Consider the following 27,057-nt stretch of genomic DNA (forward strand, 5'->3'; position numbering starts at 1 on the left):
CACTACGCAGCAAGCTATCAATGGCAGAAAAAGGGAAAGCTATCACGATCGACATAGATGAGGAAGAAGAAGATTTACAGGCCCTGACCATCACAGCAGAAGAAGACGAAGATATGGACGAGGATATTCAACCTACACACTCTGTAATGAAACTTCTCGAATATGTCCCTCCACGGAAAGGAACACCAATGTGTCGAAGGACCTAGACGAAACCAAGAGTTCACTCTAGACCCCGCTCCTCCCAGATGGCATAGTGTTTGAAGGAACGCACATGATCTGTGTGCCAACCATGACGTTTAAATATTGGGGCCTCATTGACCACAAGAAGTTCCCTCACCTAGAGACCAGGAACCTCATGAAGTAGAACACTAAGGGGGTGGTGGCAATGTTAGAGTTGCGGAAGTGGATGCGTGGTGTAGAAAAGGCCGGGTTGCTACACTTACTATGGATACCACATTTCCACCTCGTGCCCATCACCATTTTCATCATCAGGCAACTGCTCTGCCTGTTGCATGATGGGTATCTATGGCTCGAGGAGCCTATCCCCATCACGGAAGACCTAATCCACCACTTTTCTCAGCTCCCTTGCAAAGGAAAGGACCCCACAACCATAGCCAAAGGAAAGGGTAGTGATTTGGCCCTTGCAGAAGCCATGAAGAAAAAATACAAGCTGGAGAAGAGGAAGAGGGGTCACGCCATCTCCAGCATTAAGGACAAAGGGGTACACGTAACAACCCAACTTCTAGTCAGAAAAATTATGAGGAAGTGTTGTGTTGATGAGGTACCGCATTGTAGTGCACAGAGGGGGTCCAGTTCAACTGGTTCGAATTCCTCTGCGAAGAATTTTTGAAGAACTATCGCGAAGCACAAGAGCAGGGTAAAACCTTCCACTACGTGTGGTTGTTGTTATCCATAATTCTCATAGCAAGGGAACTACCAAAGGACAGTCAATTCCCCAGCATTAACAGAGAATTACTGGAGGCCGCGAAGTGCACTTTGCTCTGGGCCAAAAAGGACACGAAATGGATACACGACACCAAAATATTTTGGGTGCTCATGGAGATGAGCATCCGGATGTGGATCAATCGGAGGTCATGCCTATCGCCCGCGGTGTACAACAGTCTGCAAAGTTTTGTAGACTTTAAAGCTGATATGCACAACATTTTTATTAGGGCGTGTAAGGATCTCGCGAAGCAATGGATGAAGTTACCTTTTTTATCCACTGACGATGCAATTTTTACTGTCTTGGAGACATGGCCTCCAGAATGGCATGCCCCAGATCTAGTAGAACTTGAGAAGGTGCAAACGTAGAAGAAGAAGGATGATGCCAAGCTGTGCATCACATAATTGGCTGAGAAAAGGCGAAAGGAAATAGCAGAAGCTAAGGAAAGGGCAGCACGAGAAGTGACATAGAAATTCGCCAAGCAGAAAAAGGTTGTAGAAGCAGCAACACTAGGACAGACGACAGAAGAAGCAACAGCGAAGGTGGATGAGGACCAAGCAATGTCCTCAATATAGGGGCAGGAGGCAGAAGAAGCAGAAACATCAAAATGGAGCGTAGACCCAGGGACTGTGTCCACACAATTGAAGCACCCACACACGGTAGAGAGAACAGGACTAAGGAATAGTGTTAAGGCCTTGAAGTTGGCCATTGACCCGATCACCCTAACCGAGGGGGATCTCCATGACATTGGCGAGACAGTGTGCGATGTAACCAGTGAGGCTCTTCAGGATTTTATGCAGGAGCACCAGACTAGTTGGGGTCCCTCAGGGTGCATCTACAGGAGTTACAGGTGCGTCCCCCTCAAGTGGGTCCCCTTTCCACCCACCTCATAGCAGGATCCTCGGCAACAGGACAGATGTTGTGTGCATAAATGGAAAAAACAATAGTGTTATCAGAAGGGGCCCTAGTAGCAGCGAATGAGACCGACAAATTTGCGGTTAACATTATCAAAGGCCTTGGCCTTAATCTAGCTGCCCTTCTACGAGAGACACTGTATCTGCTACAGGATGGGATAACGAGAGAGCTACGTGATAGGGAGAGCCACGCGATCCAAGTTCTCAACAAACAAAAGTTAAACATGGAACATCTCAGTATGTAGCATGAAGAATTGGTGTCGCAGAACCAACAGCTGGTGCAGGTGGTAGATGACACTTGTCGATGCATCCTGGAGCTGGGCATCCCAGTAGAGGTGTGGATCCACAAGTTGGCAACCAAAGTCCGCAAGGCTAGAGAAGAAATGACCAAGGTTCAGCTGGAGTTGAATCTTTAGATCATCAAGCTATGGTTAAAGGCGCAGCCTTCCACTCCCCCGAAGGTCTGATAACAACACGCTAGCGATATCGCAGTGGGATTGGAAGAAATTGGAAGTGCAGTACAAGACTGCACCACTTTGTTGGAGCAAGCACTTTAGGTCCTCACCACTCTGCAGGAGGACCCCAACATCCAACACCTAGAGAAAAAGGCGCGAGAACTTTAGCAGCAATATGACAGTGTAAGAGGAACTGCACAGACAGTGGTCCTCACTCTGCGGCTTGCGAGGATGTAGCAAGCTAAGGCATTGAAGGAGCAGGTGGATGCGGCACGACATAAGGAGGCAGTTCTCAAAGCACGCGTCTAGCCGTGGATCGATGAGGCTTTCACTATCACAGCAAACATCTAAGGAAAGCTCGTGCACTTACAGGGGATGCACACGTTAATGTAGAGAAGCGCCCTAGAAACGGAGGTCTCGGAACAGAGGATGCAACAGATTCAGCAAGCAGTGGCTCAGTGCACTACCTACATCAACACAGTTCGAGGACAGTTGGAGGAACTTAGTGCTAAGATCGCCGCACCGACAGAGTGACTCGAGGGTGAGTCACAATGTTTGTGTTGGGGCCCTGTCGGGCATGGAATCCCCCCGAGGCATGTTTTGGGGCTCAAAGCCCATGTTTTGACCAAATGATGTTGTAAAGCCCCGTGAATTATGGGCACGAAAGTATGTTAGAGTTATAGGGCTGTCTGCCCTAGTTTATAATGTAATGTCCAAGGCTCTAAGTGTAAGAGAGAACCAAGTAGAGGATAGTGAAATAGAATCTAAGAGCAAGGGTCTAAGTGTGTCTTGGGTCATAGGGTAGGAGAAGGCTCTGCAACTAAGTGCGCAGAGGCCTAGTTGTCCGTAGCTGAGTGCGCGGAACCTTGTAACTGAGTTTGCAGGGTGGAGTCGAGTTTGTAACCAAAGAAGAGAATAATAAAGAGAAGTTTTATCCAAATTTTGTGTATCTGTTCTTAAGTTATTGCATGTTTGATATAAATTGCACTTATATTGTTTATTTACTGCGCACACTTGGATGAATTATTTATATTGCTAAGTATAACTTAACGCATGCAAGTAGGCTAAGTTAATCAACTAACAGTAGAATACTAGTAAGGACTTGGGTAATAACAGCGTTCGGCCCCCGAGTATGGTTGCGCGAAGGTAGCATCTCAGGGTGCGAGGTACGGGTAAGTGCGTGTAGCGACAAGTGCGAAGGGTCAAACTGCGGACCACTTGAACTCATCAGACATCTCCAGGGTGCGGAAACCTGGTTCTAGCACCCTCCCATACTACTTCAGGTGATACCTCAGTCTGCACTCTGTGTACTGTTGCCGAAAGGGCCAGTAGTACTGGGATTTGTTTCGCTAAATCACCTCTGAACCTGGGTCAAGCCCCAATAAGCCAACACTATTGCTAAGGTAGTTTCTATTAGATTAATTTTATCTGTTGTTGCTGCTTTTGATTTTGAGGTAGAACAAATGGATGTAAAGAAAACATTTCTTCATGGGGCTCTAGAAGAAGAGATCTACATGAAGTAACATGAAGGCTTTGTGGTGAAGGGTAAGAAAGCACTTGCATGAAAGTTGAAAAAGTCTATATATGGGTTAAAACAGTCATCAAGGATGTGATATCAGAAATTTGATACATTTATACAGGGACTTGGCTTCACAAAAAGAAAAGCAGATCACTGTGTGTATTTTAAATTAATTGGTGACCGTGTTGTTTTTCTACTCTTGTATGTGGATGATATGTTGTTGGTTGGAAATAACAAAGAAATTATTCAGGATTTGAAGACCCGATTGTCCTCCAAATTTGACATGAAATAGATTGGTGCTATAAACTATATTTTGGGCATGGAAATTAAATGAGATCAGGGAAAGAGGAAGCTTTGGTTAAACCAAAGGAAGTATGTCGAGACAATATTGTAGAGGTTTAACATGTAGGATATTAAACCGGTGAAGTTTCTTATTCTTGTAGGTGTAAAGTTATATGTTGAATAGTGTCCCAAGACACAAGAAGAGGAAGAGGGCATGTCTTGTTTTCCATATGCAAGTGCATTCAGTAGCCTGATGTATGCAATGGTCTGTACTAGACCAAACACTGCACATGTAGTGGGATTATTGAGCAGGCTTATGTCAAAAATAAGGAAGGAGCATAGGACATCAGTGAAGCGGGTTTTCCGGTATTTGTGTGGCACTAGTGATTATGGTTTGTGCTACCAAGACCAGGATTAGACAGACTTTTGGACATCTGTGGATTTGTTGATGCAGACTGGGCTGGAGATCTAGATCAAAGAAGATCTACAAGTGTGTATGTGTTTAACCTTTTTGGAGGTGCAACCAATTAGATGAGTAAGAGACAGTCTGTAGTGGCACTTTCAACTACAGAGGTAGAATACATGGCAACCACTCATGCAAACAAGGAAGCAGTTGGTTGCAAATATATGTTCAAGTACAGGGTTAGTACAGTGAGCTATAAAGATAGATTGTGACAGCCAAAGTGAAATTTTCTTGGCAAAGAACGATGCTTATCATTCAAAGACAAAGCACATTGATGTTCAATATCACTTTGTTAGGGATATGGTTGAGGACAAAAAGGTGTTTCTATTTAAGGTGGACACTTTGAAGAATATTGCAGATGCATTGACAAAGTCTGTGAGCACTGATAAGTTCTCTTAGTGTAGAGAAACAATGGGCGTTGCAGGGCTGGACTAGTGACTAAGCTCCCTTGTGGCCCTCTGTGGAAATAAAACAACAAATGGGAGAATTTTGGTTTGTGTTATATTCTTTCCATGACTACCCCATGCATGGGGGGGTCATAGGGAGGGTGGTAGCCTCACCTGTATGTTGTGTGGGGTGCTATCAAGGGGTCATAGGGGGGGTATGCAAGGGGGAAGTAGCCCCCCTGCACAGTGTCTGGGACAGCACCCCAAGAAAAAAAATTGGACCCTATATTAGGTGGGAAGGCCTACCTATGGTTTTGTGCATGGATTCCGCACATGGTTTTGGGCATGATGATTTTCAGTTCATGGTATTTCATAGATCAGGTCAAGGGAACTATGGTGATGTTCTAATCCAGGGTTAATGGATTGGGGTTTATGGATGCTTCGGCATGTATATATATGTATTGTAACATTGAAAGGAACATAATGAAAAGTTAATCTGGTAGTCCCAGTTTTTAGATCCAAGGGAAAATATTTATGTATATTTGTTTTATGTTTTATGCACTCTCCATTGTTTATTTTCTGTTTTTAGAATTTTTATGCAAGTAATTTATGTACAGGGTTAAAACCTACATAATGCCCAAGAAAATTTCATTAGGATGATGGATGAAATATTACATAATTTCACCAACTCTTTCATGGTTGTATGTATGGATGATATCCTCATCTTCAGGAAGAGTCAAGTAGAGCACTTATAACATATTCAACAAGTCCTTCACACTCCGCGGAAATAGAAGTTATGTGCTAACTTGGAAAGATGCTCCTTTGGCATGGACAAGGTCCAATATCTAGGTTATATTATTGATGAGCAAGGTGTGCATGTGGATACAACTAAGATCCAAGTTATTCAAGATCGGCTAGCCCCGACGACCCTAAAAAATCTTTGCATCTTCTTGGGCCTTACTAATTTATGCCAAATATTCATGTTGGGATTCTCTTATATTGCTTGGCCCTTAAGTCAAGTTACCAAGGGTTGATAAAAACCAATTTATTTTTGGCCGATGTCATAACAGAAGGCATTCGATGAACTAAAACACCACATTTTCTCTACACCAGTCCTCACTCGGCTAGACCTACTATATCCATTTGATATTGAGACAGATGCATCCATCTATGCTATTGGTGTAGTCCTCATTCAACAACTGCATATGTTGGCCTATCACAATGAGACACTCTCCGATATTGTCCAGAGATACCCCACCTATGATAAGGAGATGTATTCCATTGTGTAAGCCTTTTGAAAATGGAAACATTAAATTCTGGGGAGGGAAATGATCATCCACATGGATCACTGACTCTTTAATTTATGCAAACACAGAGGAAGTTATAGAATGATCACCATCAGAAGTGGTCCACAAATCTGCAACAATTACATTTTAACATTAAATGTAAGAACGATATCACTATTCATGTAACATATCTCCTTATTTGGCGCCCACTTGTGGCACTAACCATCGTTCTCAAATCTTATGGGCACAAGACCTATATATGGCCACAATTATACAACAGTGATTTAGAATTCACTGCCACATACTAGATGTTGATGGAATACAATCAAGTTCTAGAATTCCACCTCTAGGATACAATGTTATGATACTTGGGACACATTTTTGTTCCTTTAAGTGAGCATTCCAAGTTGATCTAGGAGGCACATTACAGTCAAGTAGCAGGGAAATTTGGTGTGGAAAAGGTAGTGGCACTGTTGCAGAAGTATTTTTATCGGACAAAAATTTGAAAATATGTTTGCAAGTATATCAAGTCTTACACTACCTACACCATTTCCAAACCAACCATTAAGAAGAAAAGCATATAAACCCCTATACCTACTCATAACTAGCCTTAGGAATCCATCTCGATGGACTATATGTCCAACTTCCTTCTACGAAGGATGGTAATGACTATGTGCTTTTGGTTATTGATAGATTTTCTAAGATGGCCATATTAATTACCTACAAAAAGAGTTTCACAACAAAATCCACTACCAAGCTCTTCTTCGAATGGGTGTGGGTACATTTTGGGATCCCCCAGACCATCATCTCAAATTGGGATAACAGGTTCCTAAGCACATGATGGTCAAGCCTCTAGTCATTATTGTCTAGAAATTATGGTGTAGATTTGCAATTGCTCATGAAATATTAATCAAAATCATAAGACAAAAACCTACTGTACTGCTCTATGTAATTCAATTCACAATTTATAACATCAATCATAAACATGCAATGAGAAATAACACACATGCACACAGTGTTTTTCAGGGGAAAGAAATTTTCTAAAAAACCCTTTGTCTGTTTGCTTAATTTGATGAATACAGATGTATTACAATTACTTTGCTCAAATAATCACAACCTACGAGTGAATAAACTATCTCTATGCTCACTAAGAAGCTCTGACCCGGACTTAGTCAATTTATACCTCTCCTTGAACTCCTATTTCCTTGTACTATTCCTAAGGAATTTATGCCCCTATTACTTAGGAATTTCCTCTATAATGATTGCACAATTCCCAAGGTTGATCATCTGACTGCATGCAACATCTATACACTGAAGACTATTCTACAATTGATGTTACATTGCCTTGGAATCTCCACCACAGCTGGGGAACTCGAATTCTCTGCATGCACTAGCTATTTTGTGTTTATTTATTAATTAACTTGATGATAACTGAGTTTGAGTGAAGTCCCACTACACAACTGACCTTCCACTAGTTCCTCCAACAATTGGAACTAGTTTAACTAAAAACAACTTGAAATAACTAACCTTGATTGCTAAAAATTAGCAATCACACATGCTTAACTGAACTCCAACTCTCTAACTTAAATTTATTGAGTAAATTGAGTGATACAAGACATGTCACCCAAGTTAATTGCATCCAAGTTGTTTGTTGATGTGGCAAAATCAAATTGAGACTTTCCTGCTACATTTTTTCAACACTCCCTCTCAGCAAGAAATAGATTATCAACCACCCCTACCTGTGGAAATTGAACTTCCCTCTTCACAAAGCCTTTGTCAAAATGTCATCATCTTATTCCTTTGTTGGAATGTATTGTAGCAACATTATCCACCTTTGCACATAGTCCTGTAAATTGTGATACCAGATATTTATATGCTTGGATCGATCATGAAATACAGGATTCAATAAGAGCTTAATGGAACCCTAATTATCATAATAGATCACAGTTGGATCCATCATTTGACCACATAGTCCCACAAGTATCTTTCACATTTAGATTGCCTCACATGTTGCTTGACTTGTAGCCATGTATTTTGCTTCTACCGAGCTGAGCGCCACAAATTGTTGCTTCATGATGTACCAAGAAACAGTTGCGGACCCAACACTAAAAATTCCACCTAATGTACTATTTTAGTTTGATAGACTCCCCACCCAATCTACATCTCTAAAGCCACACAACTTCACTCCATCTACTTGTCTGTACCATAGTCCAAACTAGGTAGTGCCTCTGAGGTACCATAAAAAGTGCTTAGCTACCTTCCAATATAGTTTGGTTGGCCTAACCATAGATTGGCTCAGCTGGTTGACTGAATAGCACATGTTTAGTCGTGTTTTCACAAGATACATCAGTGAACCCACTAGCTACCAATAAATTGTATCATCCACTTCCTCACATGAAGTTGAATCCTCCTTCCTCCAGTTGGTCGCTAGAGATGTCTCCATGGGATTACAACTCTCTATGAAGAATTTTTGTAGTATCTAATTTGCATACTTTCCTTGAGATATAAATAGTTCCCCATTGCCTTGCCATACTTCCAAACTAAGGAAGTAGTGCATGAGACCCATGTCCTTCATTTCAAATTCCCTTGCAAGGTCCTCCTTGCAAGATCTAATCAGTTGCTTATCACTAGTTAAAATAAAATCATCAACATACAAGTCAACAATAAGAAATTTACCTTCTACCAAAATATTATAGAGGTTTGCATCTACTTCACTTTTGGTGAAGCCCAAAGCAGTGAGATAGTTTTTTATCCCGGTGTACCAAGTACAGGGTGCTTGTTTGAGACCATACAATACTCGCTTGAGTCTACACACATGAGACTCCCAATAAAATGTCTCAAAGCCTTCGGGTTGCTTTATGTACACCTCCTCCTTAATAAACCCATTGAGAAATGATGTTTTTATATCCATTTGGTGGTTCTTCCACCCCATCTACACAGTGAGTGCAAGAATTGATCTAATGGATGAGTACCTTGCTACAGGAGCAAGGGTCTCCTCATAGTCAATTCCCTCAACTTGAGAGTACCCCTTGGAAAAAAATTGGCTTTATACTTCTCTATGCTTTCATCTACTGCATGCTTAACCTTGAAGATCCATCTTGAACCCACAACTGATTTATCTATTGGTCTTGGGACCACTTCCCAAACATTTTTCTTTATAATGGATTTGTATTCCTCCACCATTGCAACAACCCATACAAGTTTTTCTATTGCTTCCTTGAAAGAGGATGGCTTAGTCTCTACAAATGTAGTCATAAAAGCCATGTAGCTAATGTACCGATCAAGTGACCTCCTATGCTCATGCAAATTTGAAGGAGCTCCCACATACTCTCTTGCAACCTGCACAAGTCTATCACCTTCCCTATTTCTTTTCCTAACTTATTTGGATGTTTATGCTTGATTGGATGTCTCCACTCTCTACTCCTCTACCCCATTCTATTGTCGGTTTTGGGGTATTGTTAGCTCTCTTTGAAATCCTTCTTTCACACAGAAATTTTTGAATTCATTTGCAACCATTATCGCTCCTAAGAGACTTCACCTTCTTGTCAGTTTCTTTCTCAACTAGTATCTTGAATTCTACGATCTTGGATAATGTCTCATATTTCTTCAACATGAAGAAGATCCAACACTTCCTTGAGAATTCATTAATAAAAATTACAAAATATTTGTGTCTGGCAGTGGAGGTTATCGATAAAGGTCTGTTGGGTCCCTATAATACTAGTGATTACCCCATTACTATTGTAGTTATACCCATTATTTATATTGTTGTGCCCCTATTACCCCCATATTGTTATTTCTGTGCCCCATAGAATCCCTCTATTGTTATTTTTGTGGCTTTATATTATTATTGTTAGGTCGGCTGGATTATATTGTGACTCCTTAGACTCCTATATATAGAAAGGAGGTTTTGTCATTTGTATCATCGAATAATTGTTCATTTCTGTAATGTAAAGGAGGTTTCCCCCTCGAAGAGGCTGAATTCTAAGGCGTTGATCTATATTTTCTATCTTTTCTTGAGCTGGTTCCATAACATTTGGTATCAGAGCTTTGGATTCTAGGGTTTCGCTGCTCCAAACAGGTCATCGTGGAATTTTTGCTATAACTTTTTTTCTGGGACGTTTCAGAAGTCGTAAAAAAAAACCATTTGAGAAGAATTGGCGCTGAACCTTGGGTCCGAATTTTAGAGCTTTTAGCATGATAGTTTCGAAGATATGATCTGCAGAAGTTGGTCTTTTTACAGACTCCTAAATTACATTCAAAACAGGTGACCTGGCGAAAATCGTCATAACTTTCTCTCTGAGGATCGAATTGAAATTTCGTAAAAAGGTACAGAAAGAGGATGGACTGTAGTTTCTTGTATGCATGTTTCAGATCCAATGGTCGAAACAGTGACTCGTGGTACGTCGTACAAGTTCGCTCTACTGAACTAGTCTATAAGCAAGTCACTGTGGGAGATTTCACATAACTCTTCCTTGGAGAATCCAATTTGGGTCAGACTTGTGGCATTGGAAAGAGGACACAGAGGGCTACTACAGCTCACAAATTCAAAAGTAGATGATTGGAAAGTACAGAGATACATCAGAGGCAATATCGAGCTCCTACAAAGTGAAAAAAGGTGTGTAGATTTTCTTAAATTTTTGCTTAAGCTTGGTTTGAAAATTTATTTTGAAGGAATTAAAAGGGCATAGTAGAGCATTATTATCGGTAACTGATGCCCCAAGGAAAGAAAATACAAACACCTAGTAAGGAACCTGAAAGCTCTAGCATGACTCATGAAGAAGAGGAAGAAATGCAACATGATATATCAAAATTACAAGACCAAGTGCAACAACTGTCCCTTGCACAAAAAGGAACAGAATCTAAGATGGATGGTTTAAAGAAAGATGTAGAAGCTAAGATGGATGGTTTAAAGAAAGGTGTAGAAGCTAAGATGGACTGTTTAAAGAAAGGCGTAGAAGCGAAGATGATTGACGTGGAAGCTAAGATGGATGATTTGAAGATAGATTTGAAGATAGACATGGACGAATTGAAGATAAATATGAATAAGTTGCTACAAGAAATAGTCCCTAAGGGTGAAAGAGTACTAAAGGAAACTCATGATGAGAACAAAAGAAATGTAAATCATGATTCCATAGACTCTAATGTTGGATCGAAGACTCACCATGTTCCAAAGATCGATATGAGGAAGTTTGATGGCAAGGATCCCGCCACATGGATATTACAGATGGAGCAATTCTTCGATCTCAATAATGTGCAAAACACACAAAAGGTACGTATGGCAACTTTATATTTGGAACCAAATCAGTTTGTATGGTATCAATGGCTTTGTTCTCGTAAACAGTTTATCACTTGGGCAATTTTTACGGAAGAATTGATAGCACATTATGAGGATACAAAAAGCAACACTTTTTTAGCCAATTGATAAGTCTCAAACAAAAGGGTTCAATAATGGAGCACATTGAGGAGTTCCAAAAACTGAACATAAGGGTAAAAGATATTTCAGAGGAGCATAGGATTGATGTGTTCATAGGGTCTTTAAAGGATAATATCCAACATGATGTGCGCCTTTGGGAACCTGATTCATTAGAGAAGGCATTCAGGTTAGCAAGAAAAATGGAAAGCAAAATTATGGCAACTAGGAAGCATACCATTCACAACTATAAAGACGGAAGTGTTGTTGCCCATAGTCTTCCACAACCTACAAGGTTGACACCACAACAATTGGAAGAAAAAAGAGCAAAAGGGCTTTGTTACAATTGTGATAGCAAATACACAAAAGGTCATAAGTGTGCTGAGAATAAATTATTCTACATAGATTGTGAAGAGGAAGAAGAAAAGGAGCAAGAAAGGTCAAAAGAAGAGGATATATTCCAGGAACAAATCCTAGATGAAGAACAAATAAATCTGACCATATCTTGCAATGCATTGGCGGAAATTACCACTCCTCAAACCATCAAGATAGAAGGACAAATCAAGAAGAAAAAGGTAATAGTGTTGATTGATTCAGGAAGCACCCACAATTTTATTCATTGTAGGGTAGCAAAAGAATTGAATTGCTTCCTATATCCAGCACCAGAGTGTCAAGTGATGATTGCAAATGGAGGAACAATAAATTGTTCTGGAAAGTGCCATAATATCAAGCTATCCATGGGAGAATATGTATTTACTAGCCCAATGCTTTCCATTCCAATGGGAGGTGCTGATGTTGTACTAGGAGTCCAATGGCTACTATCCTTGGGTACAATAGCTTTTAATTTTCAAGAACTTTTCATGAAATTTTCTGTGGAAGGAAAGGAAGTTGAATTAAGGGGTATTGCAGGGAACTAGGAAAGATAATCAGCTCTAATGGCATGACAAAGCTTCTAAAAAAGGAGCAAAGAGGTGTAATTGCACAATTATGTTCGCTAGATGTTTCCACATTGGAATCATCTATTTCTCCAGATCTCCAAAAAGTCCTAGACAATCATTCCAAGGTATTTGAGACTCCCAAAGGTCTCCCACCTATGCGTGATCATGATCATGCTATTCATCTGATTCCAGGAAGTGTTCCTCCAAACATCAGGACGTACAGATATCCATATGTCCAAAAAAGTGAAATTGAACATATGGTTGCAGAAATGATAGAGGCTGGTATAATTCAACCGAGTCAAAGTTCTTTCTCAGCTCCAGTAGTATTGGTGCACAAGAAGGATGGATCATGGCGCATGTGTCCAGATTATAGGGAGCTCAACAAGCTCACTATTAAAGATAAGTTCCCCATTCCTGTCATTGATGAATTACTGGATGAATTGCATGGATCAATTTACTTCACCAAGTTGGATATTCGTTCGGGATATCATCAAATCAGAATGAAGATTGAAGACATTCTGAAAACGGCATTTAGAACTCATGAGGGTCATTGTGAATTTTTGGTCATGCCTTTTGGCCTTACCAATGCACCTTCAACATTTCAAGGTTTGATGAATTCAATTTTCAAACCATTCCTTAGAAAATTTGTGTTAGTATTTTTTGATGATATACTAATCTACAGCAAGTCTTGGAAGGATCATGTTGAACATGTTGACAAGGTGCTACAACTATTGGAGGAGAAACAATTATATGCAAAAAGATCCAAATGTTTCTTTGGAGTCCAGGAGGTGGAATATTTGGGTCATATTGTATCTCATGAAGGAGTTAAGGTAGACCCTAGCAAAATTAAAGCCATTAAGGAATGGAAAATCCCCACATCCATAAAGCATCTGTGAGGATTTCTTGGGTTGATAGGGTATTATCGCAAGTTCGTTAAGAATTATGGGAGAATAGCAGCACCTCTAACAACATTATTGAAGAAAGATTCATTTTCATGGACTCTGGAAGCAACAAAGGCCTTTGAACATCTTAAAGAGGCAATGTGCCAAGCACCGGTCTTAGCTACACCGGACTTCACAAAAACCTTTATTGTGGAATGTGATGCTTCAGGAAATGGAATTGGTGCTGTTCTAATGCAAGATGAAAGACCCATTGCTTTTGAAAGTCGTCCAATCAAGGGAAAGTTTTTAAGCAAAGCTATTTATGAGAAGGAGATGTTGGCAATACTCCATGCACTTAAGAAATGGCGACCCTACCTAATGGGAAGACACTTCAAGGTAAAAACGGATCATGATAGCCTTAAATACTTTTTAGAACAAAGATTGTCCTCTGAAGAGCAACAAAAGTGGGTCACCAAGATGTTGGGTTATGACTTTGAAATCATCTACAAAAAAGGGAAGCAAAATGTGGTGGCAGATGCCCTCTCAAGAAAGGATGAGGATATGGAAGCATTGTTGTGTGCCATTTCTATTATCCAACCAGATTGGATAATAGAAGCAAAGGAGGAATGGAAGAATGACGAAGAAGTGTGGGCACTTATTCAAAAGCTACAACAAGATTCCAGTACTTCTGATACATTTAGCTGGAAAAATGATTCGTTATGGTACAAAGATCGCTTATACCTCTATAAGAATTCCTAGCTAAAACAAAAGATTCTTATGGAATTGCACACTTCTCCCTTAGGAGGGCACTCAGGATTTTTAAAAACTTACCACAGGGTTAAGAAGGAATTTTTTTGGGATGGCCTTAAATCAGATATTCAAAAGTTTGTGGCGGAATGTTTGGTTTGCCAACAAAATAAAGTTGAAACAATTAAGACATCGGGTCTATTACAAACTTTATCCATTCCAAGCCAATGTTGGGAGGAGGTTTCAATGGATTTTATCACAGGTTTACCCAAGTCTGAGGGAAAGAGTGTCATCATGGTGGTAGTTGACAGACTTACCAAGTATGCACACTTTTGTGCATTATCACATCCATTTAAAGCCAGTACAGTTTCTACTGCATTTATGGAAACAGTTCAAAAGCTACATGGAAACCCAGATATTATTGTAAGTGATAGAGATCCCATTTTCACTGGAAATTTTTGGACAAAATTATTTTCTTGTCTGGGTACTCAGTTAGCTCATAGCTCATCTTATCATCCTCAATCCGATGGGCAAACTGAGATAGTAAACAAATGTTTGGAAGGATATCTTCGTTGCTTTGTATCTGATAAACAGACACAATGGGTCAAATGGTTGCCTCTGGCTGAATGGTGGTATAACACTTCCTTCCATACAGCAACAAAAATGACCCCATTTATGGCACTTTATGGGTACCAACCACCATCAATCACATCATATTTAAGAGAAAATTCTAAGGTTCAGGCAGTGGAACATCACATCGAACATCAAAAACAAGTCCTCCAACTCTTAAAGGATAACCTCGTGTTGGCACAAAATAGAATGAAACAACAGGCAGATCAACATCGCAGTGAAAGAAGTTTTGATGTAGGTGATTGGGTATTCCTACGGCTACAACCATATAAGCAAATGTCCCTAAAGCAAGCTAAGAAGGATAATAAATTATCACCAAAGTATTATGGTCCGTACAAGGTGTTGGAAAAGATTGGTACTATGGCATGTAAATTGGAGCTTCCTGCAGCTTCTCGATTACACCCAGTTTTCCATGTTTCATGTTTAAAGAAGGTTATAGGCGACAAGCTCCCAGTTCAAACAATATTGCCAGAACTTGATGAGGAAGGAAAAATTATATTGGAACCGGAAGAAGTCACAGAAACAAGAACTCGACAGCTACGAAATCGATCAATTTCAGAGTATCTTATCAAGTGGAAGAACTTATCTGCTGAAGATTCCACATGGGAGGATGAGAATTTTATGCAGAAGTATCCAGAACTGCTCAAGCGTTGAGGACAACACTTTTTTGAAGGAGAGGGGCATGTTGGGTCCCTATAATACTAGTGATTACCCCATTACTATTGTAGTTATACCCCTTATTTATATTGTTGTGCCCCTATTACCCCCATATTGTTATTTCTGTGCCCCATAGAATCCCTCTATTGTTATTTTTGTGGCTTTATATTATTATTGTTAGGTCGGCTGGATTATATTGTGACTCCTTAGACTCCTATATATAGAAAGGAGGTTTTGTCATTTGTATCATCGAATAATTGTTCATTTATGTAATGTAAAGGAGGTTTCCCCCTCGAAGAGGCTGAATTCTAAGGCGTTGATCTATCTTTTCTATCTTTTCTTGAGCTGGTTCCATAACAAGGTCCATGGACATCAAAGTGGATCCTTTCAAAGACTGCATGTGATTTTTTGCCCCGATCATGGAATGTGGATTTTGCATACTTCCCCAAGGTACATACTTTTCATACATCATGTTGCTCAATTTCTCCTTTGGGGAGGCTAGTGGTTATTTGTTGTAAAATCTTCAAGGCTCCATGATGCAAATGGCCAAGTATTATGTGCCAAAGTTCACTGACATTACGTCTCTACACTTTCTCTACCTTACTGATTAATGTAGCATAATCTTCCACATCTAAATTATACAGGTTATTCACATGAACCTCGATCTGCTTCACATGTATTGTGGTTGTGTCTCAAGAATTATTTCCCTTTTCTAAATATCACATCATAACCACAGTCTTCCAAAACTGCAACAGAGATGAGATTTTTCTTTAGGCATGGAATGAACATGGAATCCTTGAGTCTGAGAGGGGAGCCTAACTCCCTTTGAAATGTGACTGTACCAATCTCACTCGCATTGTAACTTCCATCATTCCCTAAATCGATGTGAATATGGAGATGTTTCTCCTCCAAGTCACTGAAAAACTCTCTACACCCTGTCATGTGGAATGCGCCTGAGTCCAAGTACCACATGCTCCCTATCACTATGTTGGTCATGCATACAATAAGGGTGAAGTCAAGCTTGAACTATGAAGCCAAGGCTTCACCTACTGCTCCTCCTTAGGTCTTCTTGCTAGACTTTTTGTGTGGACTCTTTGTGGCATAGTGCCTGAATTCAGGACAATTGAAGTATTTAATTTTGGACAAGTCTTTCTTCTTGTCCCCTTTGTTGGATTCTAGTTTGGTTTGAGATTTTTTCCCTTTTCCCTTCTTTCCCTTTCCAACCACTACAAAATTTTCTTCATCCTTTGCTTTGGATGAAGTTCCATCGTGGTTATTTCTTCTGAACTCTTCTTGTACCAAGTCGAACCACAACCTTTCCCACTTTGGTAAATTTTCCCTTCCATTTACCGAGTCTTGGTAGCTATGACAGGATTTTGAAAGGCATAGAAGAGATAGTCTCAGTAGGCCCTCTTATGCAACAATCACACCAACACCTCCAAGCTCATCGTGAACTTGTCTAAATCTTCTCAGATACTGCAAGATAGTATCATTCTTCTCCATTTTAATTTTTAAAAGTTTTTCTTTGAGGGCTAGTTTTCTATGATCATTGTTATTCTCTAACAACTCTATCAATGCCTTCCACATTGTGAAAGGAGTTTATTTTCCATGGATAGTTGAGTCAATGTGATCTTGTACTCTCTCCAAAATTATTCTCCTCACCTTGGCTACATCTTTCTTCCATTGGGATAGGTTTTGTGCATCAGATGTTTTTGGTTTTGCAACATTTGTCTTGATGTATTCTAGAAAATTGTTGTCATCCAATGCTGCCTCCATGTGATCCTTCCATGCAATGAAATTTGAGACTCCATCCAAGGCATACTCAAGTCTCAACTCGTTGAAGGTCATTATCCCAACTCTGAAGAGATCCTACTACACTAAACTGCAAATTTGATCCTCCTGCAAAACAACTTTAAAATTATTGTTGTAATGTGAATCTTACTCTAATACCATGTATAAATTATGGTGTAGATTTGCAATTTCTCATGAAACTTTAATCAAAATCACAAGACGAAAACCTACTCTACTGCTCTTCGGAATTAAATTCACAATTTATAACATCAATCACAAACATGCAATGAGAAATAACATAGATACATAGGGGAAAGCGATCTGCTAAAAACCCCTTTTATACTTGCATTAATTTGATTAATAGAGATGTAGTACAATTGCTATGATCAACTGAGCAAAACTTGCAAGTGAATAATCTATCTCTTTTCTCACTGAGAAGATCTGACCCAAACTTAGTCAATTTATACCTCTTTTTGAGCCCCTATTTCCTTGAGCAATTCCTAAGGAAATTAGGCACCTATTATTTAGGAATTTCCTCTAAAATTATTACACAATTCCTAAGGTTGATCATGAGACCGCATGAAAGACCTGTAAACAGAAGACTAGTCTACAATTGATGTTACACTACCTTGGAATCTCCACCACAGTTGTGGAACTCAAATTATTTGCATGCACTATCTATTTTGGGTTGATTGATTAGTTAACTGGATGATCACTGAGTTAGAATGAAGTCCCACTGCACAACTAAACTTCCACTAGTTCCTCCAACATTTAGAACTAGCTTAATTGAAAACAACTTGAAATAATTGAACTTGATTGCTACAAATAGAAATCACACATGTTTAACTGGACACCAACTCCTATAAATCAAATTTACAGATTAAACTATGTGACACAAGCCATGTCACACAAGTTAACTGAATCCAAGTTGTCTATTGATGTGGAAATTAAAATTTTCTCAATTTTACCAAGGCAAAATCAAATTGAGACTTTCTTGCTGCATTTTTTCAACATGTTGGACACCAAGATTTCCAAATCAACTTCCTTCCACCCCAAGACTGATGGCCAAACGAATTTCGTTAACACGATGATCATGCACATTTTTTGCATATATAACTCCAATCATCCATGCACACGGGATGAGAGTGTCACCTATGTTTAACACATCTACAATAGAGCTCTCTATAGCTCAAATAGCCATAATCCCTTTTAGTTTGGCCTGGGATTTTATCCATTCGGTCCCATTGATGTCACACTACCCTCTGCAACTACACAGAGAGAGTATGCACATGTTTAATCTGAAGCCAAAAAATCTACAAATTTTATTGAATGAATTAAGCGCAATTGCTATAATGTTCATGATATCTTGTAGAAATCAAATACTAAGTATAAAAAACTCCATTATCAACATCAGATGTCACACAAGTTTCAAGTGGGAGACAAGGTTTGTTGCATCTACGGAAGGAATGCCTTGTAGGGACCCATCAAAATCTTTGACCACTTTTCTGTGGACCTTACACCATCACCAAGGCTTTGGGTGATAATTCTTTTAAAATAAGTATCCCCCCATTCATTGGCCTCCCCCCAGTGTTTAATGTGGATTGCCTTCAACCATACTTTCCACTATTGTTGAACACATCAAAAACCGTAGATCAGTTGACACTGAAAAAGCACAACATAGATTTCATTGAATAAGCCACAACTGATCAGATTGTGGGTACAAAAAGTAAGATAACTCACCAAAACAGGGTCTAGTTTTATTGAGTTGTTAAAGTAGACCAACTCCTGCACTAAGGCAAGTGGCTCACTAGGGGCCAAGTTCAACAAAAGTTTACCCATCTCTTGGAGGCATTCAATGCAATGGATAACATTTCTTCATAAGGGGTGAGGACTAATCCGGGTGGATATTGGTGGCCACCCACCTATTCCACTGGCTCACAACACAATTTTCATATTTTCGCAATTTTCTTTTTTTGGCAATTTTCAGGTCTTGAAATTCTGGAGTCGTTTTGAGGCCCTAAATGACATTTTTGGGGAAATGGGTTGACAGTAGTAGAAGACATTGTTGACAATAAGAAATTGTACTCCTCTGATAGACCTTTCCAATAGGCTAACATGAATGCCAAACAAATATATATGCCAAAGTTACGACCTCGAGAAGTTGACATTCCAACTTATCGCTTCGGAGCCCATAAGTCGTTGGAACTTCATCTTCTAGGGTTAGGTTTTTGAATGTTTATGGTTTTTTATTAATTATTCATAATAAAAATGCATATTATCCTCATTGTCACAAATTTTAGGAAGGCACGTAGATGTCACTTCTTTTCTCAGAGATAAACTACCACCATTCAAGCTAGCTTTCTTTCATTCTGCATGTATAAAGTTTCAACATTTTCCATTTACTCAATGAAGTCCAGTTTCATTGTATCTTTGTGTTTTAGTTATAATATGTATTTCATTTTGTTCCCTTCATAAATTCAAATTAGTATATCACATATATTCAAAGGAAACTAGCATTGTATTATCAAAATTGACTCACATTTCCATCCACAATCTTTTATATGAGTGTATTACTCATTCATTTCACTATTGTCCATTGATGGAAGCTCCACTCATCCATATATCACCAAGAATTTTACTAAATCTTTGTATATCAATTGTTTCCTCCCTCAACTGTACCTTACCCTTATTAATAACTCATGTGCATTTAATCATAATCCATATAATTAAATATATAACTTGACCCTAAAAGGATGCTTACCCATTCCTTCAAATTACATATTGTTGTGGTATGACCCATCTATACCTACATAATAGAATTCGATATTCCTTATGTTACTTGATCATGCTGATACTCCTTGGAAGCTTACATGTTCCCTTCATTAGCCTTCGGATGAGCATCCTCTTACACTTGTTCTTTGTGGTTATCAAACAATTGTATCATCATCACCTTCAACCATTCTTAATCACATGGAAAATTCATACTAATTAGATCGGTTTATCAAGCTAATCACCTTCAACCATTCTTAATCACATGGAAAATTCATACTAATTAGATCAATTTATCAAGCTAATCGAAATGCACATGTCTCGACACTTTTAAATCTGCATTCAATATCTAACATGCCTTGGCACATTTTCATGCACTCTATTGAGCATTCTCTTGTTTTAATTACCAATGTAGTTCTCATATTCAATTACTTTCCTTTCTAGATTTCGTTGACATTCTCAGGCTTAAACATTTTTACTTTTAACTCTTTCATCATTAACAAAACACTAGCAGGGAAGAGATTCAAGGGTTTTTTTCCTTTTAATTCCTTGGCATAGTTTGAAATTCATAGCAATTCAACTCCATTTCCTTCAAGAAATTACTACCAACTGGGCTTGCCATTTCCTCCTAGAACCAACCCATCTTTATACACAACACAAACACTTCACAAGACCATATTGATATCCAACTCATGAGTCTTATTCAACTATATTTGTAGCAAGTAGTTCAAATCTAATCTAATAGTATTAAATTTACTTAGTTGTAGTTTTCATCATTTAACAACTCTACTTCATCATTTAAATCTTTTTTTGTAGTCCATTCATATGTGATTATATCAATGTGAAACTTTTCCTAGTTGCAATATCTAGAAACCCCTAAGATGATCTCATTTTTATGAGTTAGTACCAACTCTATCATTTTAGCTACCTACCAACCAATTTCAGGGGAATATTCATAAATAGGAATTCACACAATGCACTAAACCATGTATTCATACAATGTAATCATGCACACCAACACACGTGCACCTTTTGAACTTTTTTCTCATCATTCATGTACTTCTATTAAATGAAATTGTTGGGCTCCCATATTGCCTTATTTTTCAATGCTTTATTTAACCTTTTAGCCCCTCATAACCATATATTGCTCGCTTTAGTATGCATCCTCATCCCCTGGAACCCGACACACTTTGACACGAAATTTGAGGTAAAATTTACTTATAATCATTAATTCCTAAGTTTATAATAGATTAAATGAATTTTAAGTTGTCTTCTCTAATGATGAGTTTTTTAGCTCAATTTTTGCACCAACAATTTAGGTTTGATACCTGATCGTGGTTATCATATTTGCGCCCTTCTAAAAGAAATTTCATTGCATGGATTTTGAAGCCAAAGATATTAAAACAATTGTACGTTATTCATACTGCACCCAACTTAACAACGTGTGAAGCTCCAGCTCCAAGACAATATTACGGGTCAAAGTTTCAAAATACTCAACTTTAGGCACAATTCTCGAGGTGATGAAGAAAAATATGAAAAATTTTGGAAAACATGGGTTTTGTCTAGTATGGAAAATTGGTTAAAATGTGGACCATTTTCCAAAATACTTAATCATTTCATAGATACTTTGTGGTTTTTTAACAAAAATCTACCAAAAATGCACAATTTTTTTGTAGATTTGCAAAGAGTGCCTAGATATGAGGAAAATACAAAAGCAGTGATGTGAGGAAAATACAAAAGCAGTGCCACATCAAGGGAGGAATGAATCTTAACCATGATGAATTACATAAATTATTTGTTGTATCTCATTTGTATTTTGGGGAGAAAATCTCCCAATCGTACCTTGGGTGATTCATTTTGCTAAATTGTATATATTTCATAGTTAGGCAAATCTAAGATTAGGCTATTGGTTTTGATCTAACTCGATGATATTTTTGTACAACTATTCAAACTCAAAAAAAAAGTCTTAGATTATTGATTATTAAATTTTGCAGATTGATGTGCCAGCAAGCTTGTGTGTTACCTCTTCTTGTAAATAGTGTTGAATTTCCATTAATAAGTGTTGTTTCATTCATGAAATTTAGTGCATCGTTGTAGTTTGAATTGATCACTCTTGGCAATGTTAGTCAAGTTTGGAAAGGCCCCTCAACCCTAGGTAAATATATACCCTTTTGTTTTGTTAGTTAGATGTTCTTTATGTTTAGATAACATAGGTTGATTTTCATGCTTTTAAATGATTTATGTTTTAATGCCTTATCTCTCATTTCAACATTTGATTTAAAGGAACTAACAAATCATAACTAAAATCCATTTCTCCTTAAACCTAAGCCACTATCGAGTGCATGAACGTTGTCTCAGAGAAGGGAAATATTGCATTCTAAGGTTGTGTCAAGGGGTTTGAGACAAGGATTGACCAAAAAGATATTAGTCTAGCGTGTTTATCAGCATCGTCATTTAATTTTGAAATTGATTTCTCATTAGTTTTTGGTATTAGATAGATGAGGTATTTGATCTTACATATATTTTTCTAGTATCTCCAAGTATTATGATCTTGGTTCGATAATTAAATGTTGGAAATATAATACATATATTATGTCCAATATTTTTAGTGACATTGTTGGGGAGGTGTTAAAAAGGTATTAGAGCATTGGCAATTTATTTATTTTTTTTATTTGTGCCCACACTTGTGACTTGGAGGAGGAGAAATGGTAAGACACAAAGACGCCCTTATTCCAAAATATTTGAAAAGGATCTCGGCCTATCACAACCACTTTATTGGGTTTCTCCAAAGCCTTGTTGTGTTGGTTTAGTGTGTTTTTATGCAAGTGTTTTCTTTTAGTTCTATTCATGGAAAGGAAGAAGTTAACTCATGATGAACAACTTATGATAGCAGGTCTTATTAGCATGAGAGCGTCCAAGTACATGACAAGTTTTTCTTTGAAATTATTTTCTTTTAGTATATTTCATTTATTTATTTCAAAAAAAATACTTTTGGTGTCGTATGAACCCCACTCCCCCCCCCCACACCCCCACATACTAATCCATGTGCTATACAGGGTTCAACAACCAGCGAAAGGGGGAATTGATTGAGAGTTTGAAGAATGATACTCTAGGAAATATCTCAAGTCCTAGAAATAACTAGGAAACTCTTTGCATCTCAGGAAGAGAAAATCTTTGCAGTAATCAAGAATATACATATACTCAAGGAAACAATAGGAAAATGGAAGATCCATGAGCTATCTCCACAAGAATATCAAAAAACCTTCTTTGGTCATCCTTGCCAATCTGTCCAGGAGAAAAAATAATCATGGACTAAATCTGACGAAGATAAGCCATTAGAACCTAAGATTGAGAAGTTCTTAACATGCTTATAATTAGATATATCATGCACCCCAAATATCAACCATTCAACAATAGAATATTTTCATTGCATGGTAGAGGAGGAAATACAGAGTGGACTAGATGAGAAATAGATCCAAGAACATCATGATTATATTGAATATTGGTTCGAGACGACCATCGGCTCCAAGCACCACTCTCTTCTTCAACAACCCTTTTCATCATATCATCTAAAGCAATTGGTCTCTCGTGATTTGGTATACATTCAAGTCTACTTTTCAAACCTATGTATGAGTATATTTGTTATCTTATTACACACATGGCTTCTCTATAAGTACTCTTATACTTGAGGAATAATGTTCTTTCTCAAAGTAGGGTAGGATAGTACAATAAATAAATTAATAAAAGAGTAAATATAAAAAATAAATATAATTGTTAAAACCAAGCAACTAGAACAACTAGACACAAATTTGCTTGAAAACCATGCTTCCTAGTGGGAAAGATTCATAATAAGTTTTATAAGTTTATGTTGGGTCCAATGGTTCTTCAAAATATTCCTGATGCTCAATCTCACTGATGTGGGATTCCTTAAGGCCCACCTTCCAGTAGATCTTTTCCAATCAACTTCAACACCTTATCTGGGACTAATATTAGATATATTTTTTGAGTGCCTTAGAGTTTACATACATTAATGGCACACTTCCTCACTGGAAACAAGGCAATACCTCAATGTCTCTTGATTCCCAAATCCCATAGGTGACTCGAGTTCAGCACATCCATTCATACCTGTCGTAATGCACTCTTACACCTTGATATTCATTGACATCAATGGTTATTTGTCTTGCACTGGTTAACAAAATCCGTCAATGGTCGATAATCCAATGATTTCTTTGTATGTTTAACCTCAACAACACTTATTCACATAGATAGAATTGTGTTATATGTGGGTTTATGGTTTGCAATTCTAACATTATTTTGTAGTAGCATGCCAAGAAAAATAAGGGATCCAATCTCCAGCATTAGCTTACAATTTCTTGGCTTTAGTTCGATTTCAACATCTCTCTGATTTCTAAACATGTATATGGATCAAATTTCACTCATTTTTTCTCAGGACAACAACAATAAGTTTTATTAGTATCAACAATCACTCCACTAGCTTCAATCCTCTTTAATCAACAATATGGGATTCAAAGCTTTGTGTTTTTCTACAGTTCAAGTTCGTCTCCATAACCTCCACATACTAAAATATAGCAATCATCTCAATGGGTACTGGAAATTAAACAAATTATGAGATAAAGTAATTTTAATTCATTTGATTTATTAGGGATAAAGGACTTTTATTAGAAACTTCTCACATGCTTGTTATTTTCTTACCTAATTGCATTCATTGTTGTTATACCATGCCCATCACTCAACTATTTCATATAAATAGTCGTCTAACATTTCCCCCTACCTGTTTTTAGTAAAAATGTGATGATGTATATTAACCTCCTAACGTGTTGATGACTCCTTCTGACCCATATTCATGGCTAGATACTTTTTACGCATTGCAAAAGGGATATATGATGATGAGTAGAGATTTTATTAGCATTACAGGGCATTGAGTAGAATGAAATGTGAGAAAGTGTTGATGTTGGATGAAACCTCCTCTCTCAAATGGAGTGAACCTACATGATTAACACAATTTTATGTGATTATATATGTTTGGATGTTAGCATATGACTTAGTGAGGAGACAATTTCGAGGTGTTTTAGAGAAAATATTTCACCTAAATATAGAACATATTTCTCAGGTTTTGGGCATTAAAGTTAAATGCAACACTTGCCAAGAAGAGTATGAATAAAATGATGACTCGGGTAGTTTAAAGTGAAGCCCCAACTACTATGAGGCTTGCATCAAGCAATAGTTATTTTAGAAAAATAAGTTTCCAATTTGTCATCTTTCTTTCATTTCACAATTCAAAAGTTTTGGTTTGTTTCATTTCTCTTTTAAAAAAATCAATTTCTAGTTTATGTTCATTTCAGAAGTATGGATTTCCTATTTGTTAAGTAGTAGAGGAAGCAAACTTCAAATCAATATTTTAGTATTGAATTCGTTATTCACCTTAGGTTGTGTTTAATCTACTGGTAATATGGGAAGATTGTCACTCTTTCATAAAATGAAGCCTTCAGGCCTCTTAGAAACAACAATGGGGCTTTATGAAGAAATCAACATATTTTTTATGGAAGAAGTGAAAATATTATGGGGTCATTGTTTTCTAGGATGATTCTTATGCTAATGGATGTGATACTTATATAATCCAGGTGCACATGGAAGGAGGGTAGCATGAACATCCCAATGATCATAGTTCCAGTCATGAAGAATGTAATTCATGAGATGCATAGGGTTGCATGGATCATGGATAGAGTGGAGTAGTATATTGTGTGCGTCTATGCATATTTGTCCATCATAATAATGGAGTCATTGATTTCATTATTTTATATGGTTTTCCCATTAGACACTGGAAATTATTGCCTAGGTTATAAATTTTTGTCCTAGATATCTCAATAATCTAAAACATCACTACACAAGATGTTGTTGTCCGCAAGCTACAACAATAGTCAAAATAATGTCAATATATTTCTAATAATTGGAGCCATATTTCAAATCAGCAACACTCAAACCAATTGGATCATCATTGTTATGCACGGAGCTTTGTGATCTGATAGAGAGTCTCTTGTGAAGAGTGTGAGCATTTCTCTAAATTACAAGGTGATGGCTTTATAGTAGTTCTTAACTCGTAGATGATCTAAATCATAGCCAGTCTGCCATGACTATCTAGATTAGGCTCGCAAAATTAGGTAGGTTTGCAATCATTATCAATCAATTATTTAAGAAAGAAAATATTTATAGAATGAGATATTGTATGGAGTCATGGAGTTAAAGGGATATCTTATTAAACCAAAAAGTGAATAGAGTAATGATTCATTATTATCTAAACCTATATTCAAAAACATTCCATTAGCCCATTTCCTAATCAACGGAGGGAAACAATATATTTCAATTTTAGATAGTCTTTGTCACCTTAATTCATCAAATAATGAACTAGTAGTGATGGATGTAACTACAGGAAAGGAAGTGGGTCTTCTATAGGTCACATGGCAAGCACTACTACCACTCCATATGATGGGTCCAAGCCCATGTACAGAAAACCTTATGATCAATTCAGTGTCTCTCCATGTGGCCCTGGCCTTGGCCCTTGTTTTCACTATCCAATTGTTGGCTAAGTCGTTGATCTCCCTGTGAATAGACCTCTACCTCTCATCCCAGTTTATTGATCATATTCATCAAGAATGGGCATTAGAGTTGTACTAAAATTGGAATATTGAATCACACTTTTTCCATAACTATCTCCTCAAATTGGAGAAATTCGTTGAATCACTTTTCAATTTTACTTCAATTTTTAGTGAACTATACTAACATAAGCAGAAAAGGAGAATCAAAACTAGAATGGAGTTGCATATGAAAAGGATTCCCAACCAAAAAGTGGAGAAACGAGTTCCTTGGGATTTGTTGATGATCAAGTTATTAACAATACATGGAAATGGGATTCAATAGGGAGCCTAAAGGAAGCCATCTATAGAGAATTCAAAATCGTTTACAACTGA

At 37.8% G+C, this 27,057-nt stretch overlaps 1 pseudogene; it reads left to right on the plus strand.

The window, feature by feature from the left end:
• The first annotated feature begins 20 nt into the window (after window positions 1-20).
• LOC149263162 (uncharacterized) lies at window positions 21-27,057 on the plus strand (annotated as a pseudogene).

Source organism: Pinus tabuliformis, chromosome 6 (genome assembly GCF_031772625.1).
Source record: "Pinus tabuliformis cultivar Carrire ecotype Pingquan chromosome 6, CPIR1, whole genome shotgun sequence".
NCBI lineage: Eukaryota > Viridiplantae > Streptophyta > Pinopsida > Pinales > Pinaceae > Pinus > Pinus tabuliformis.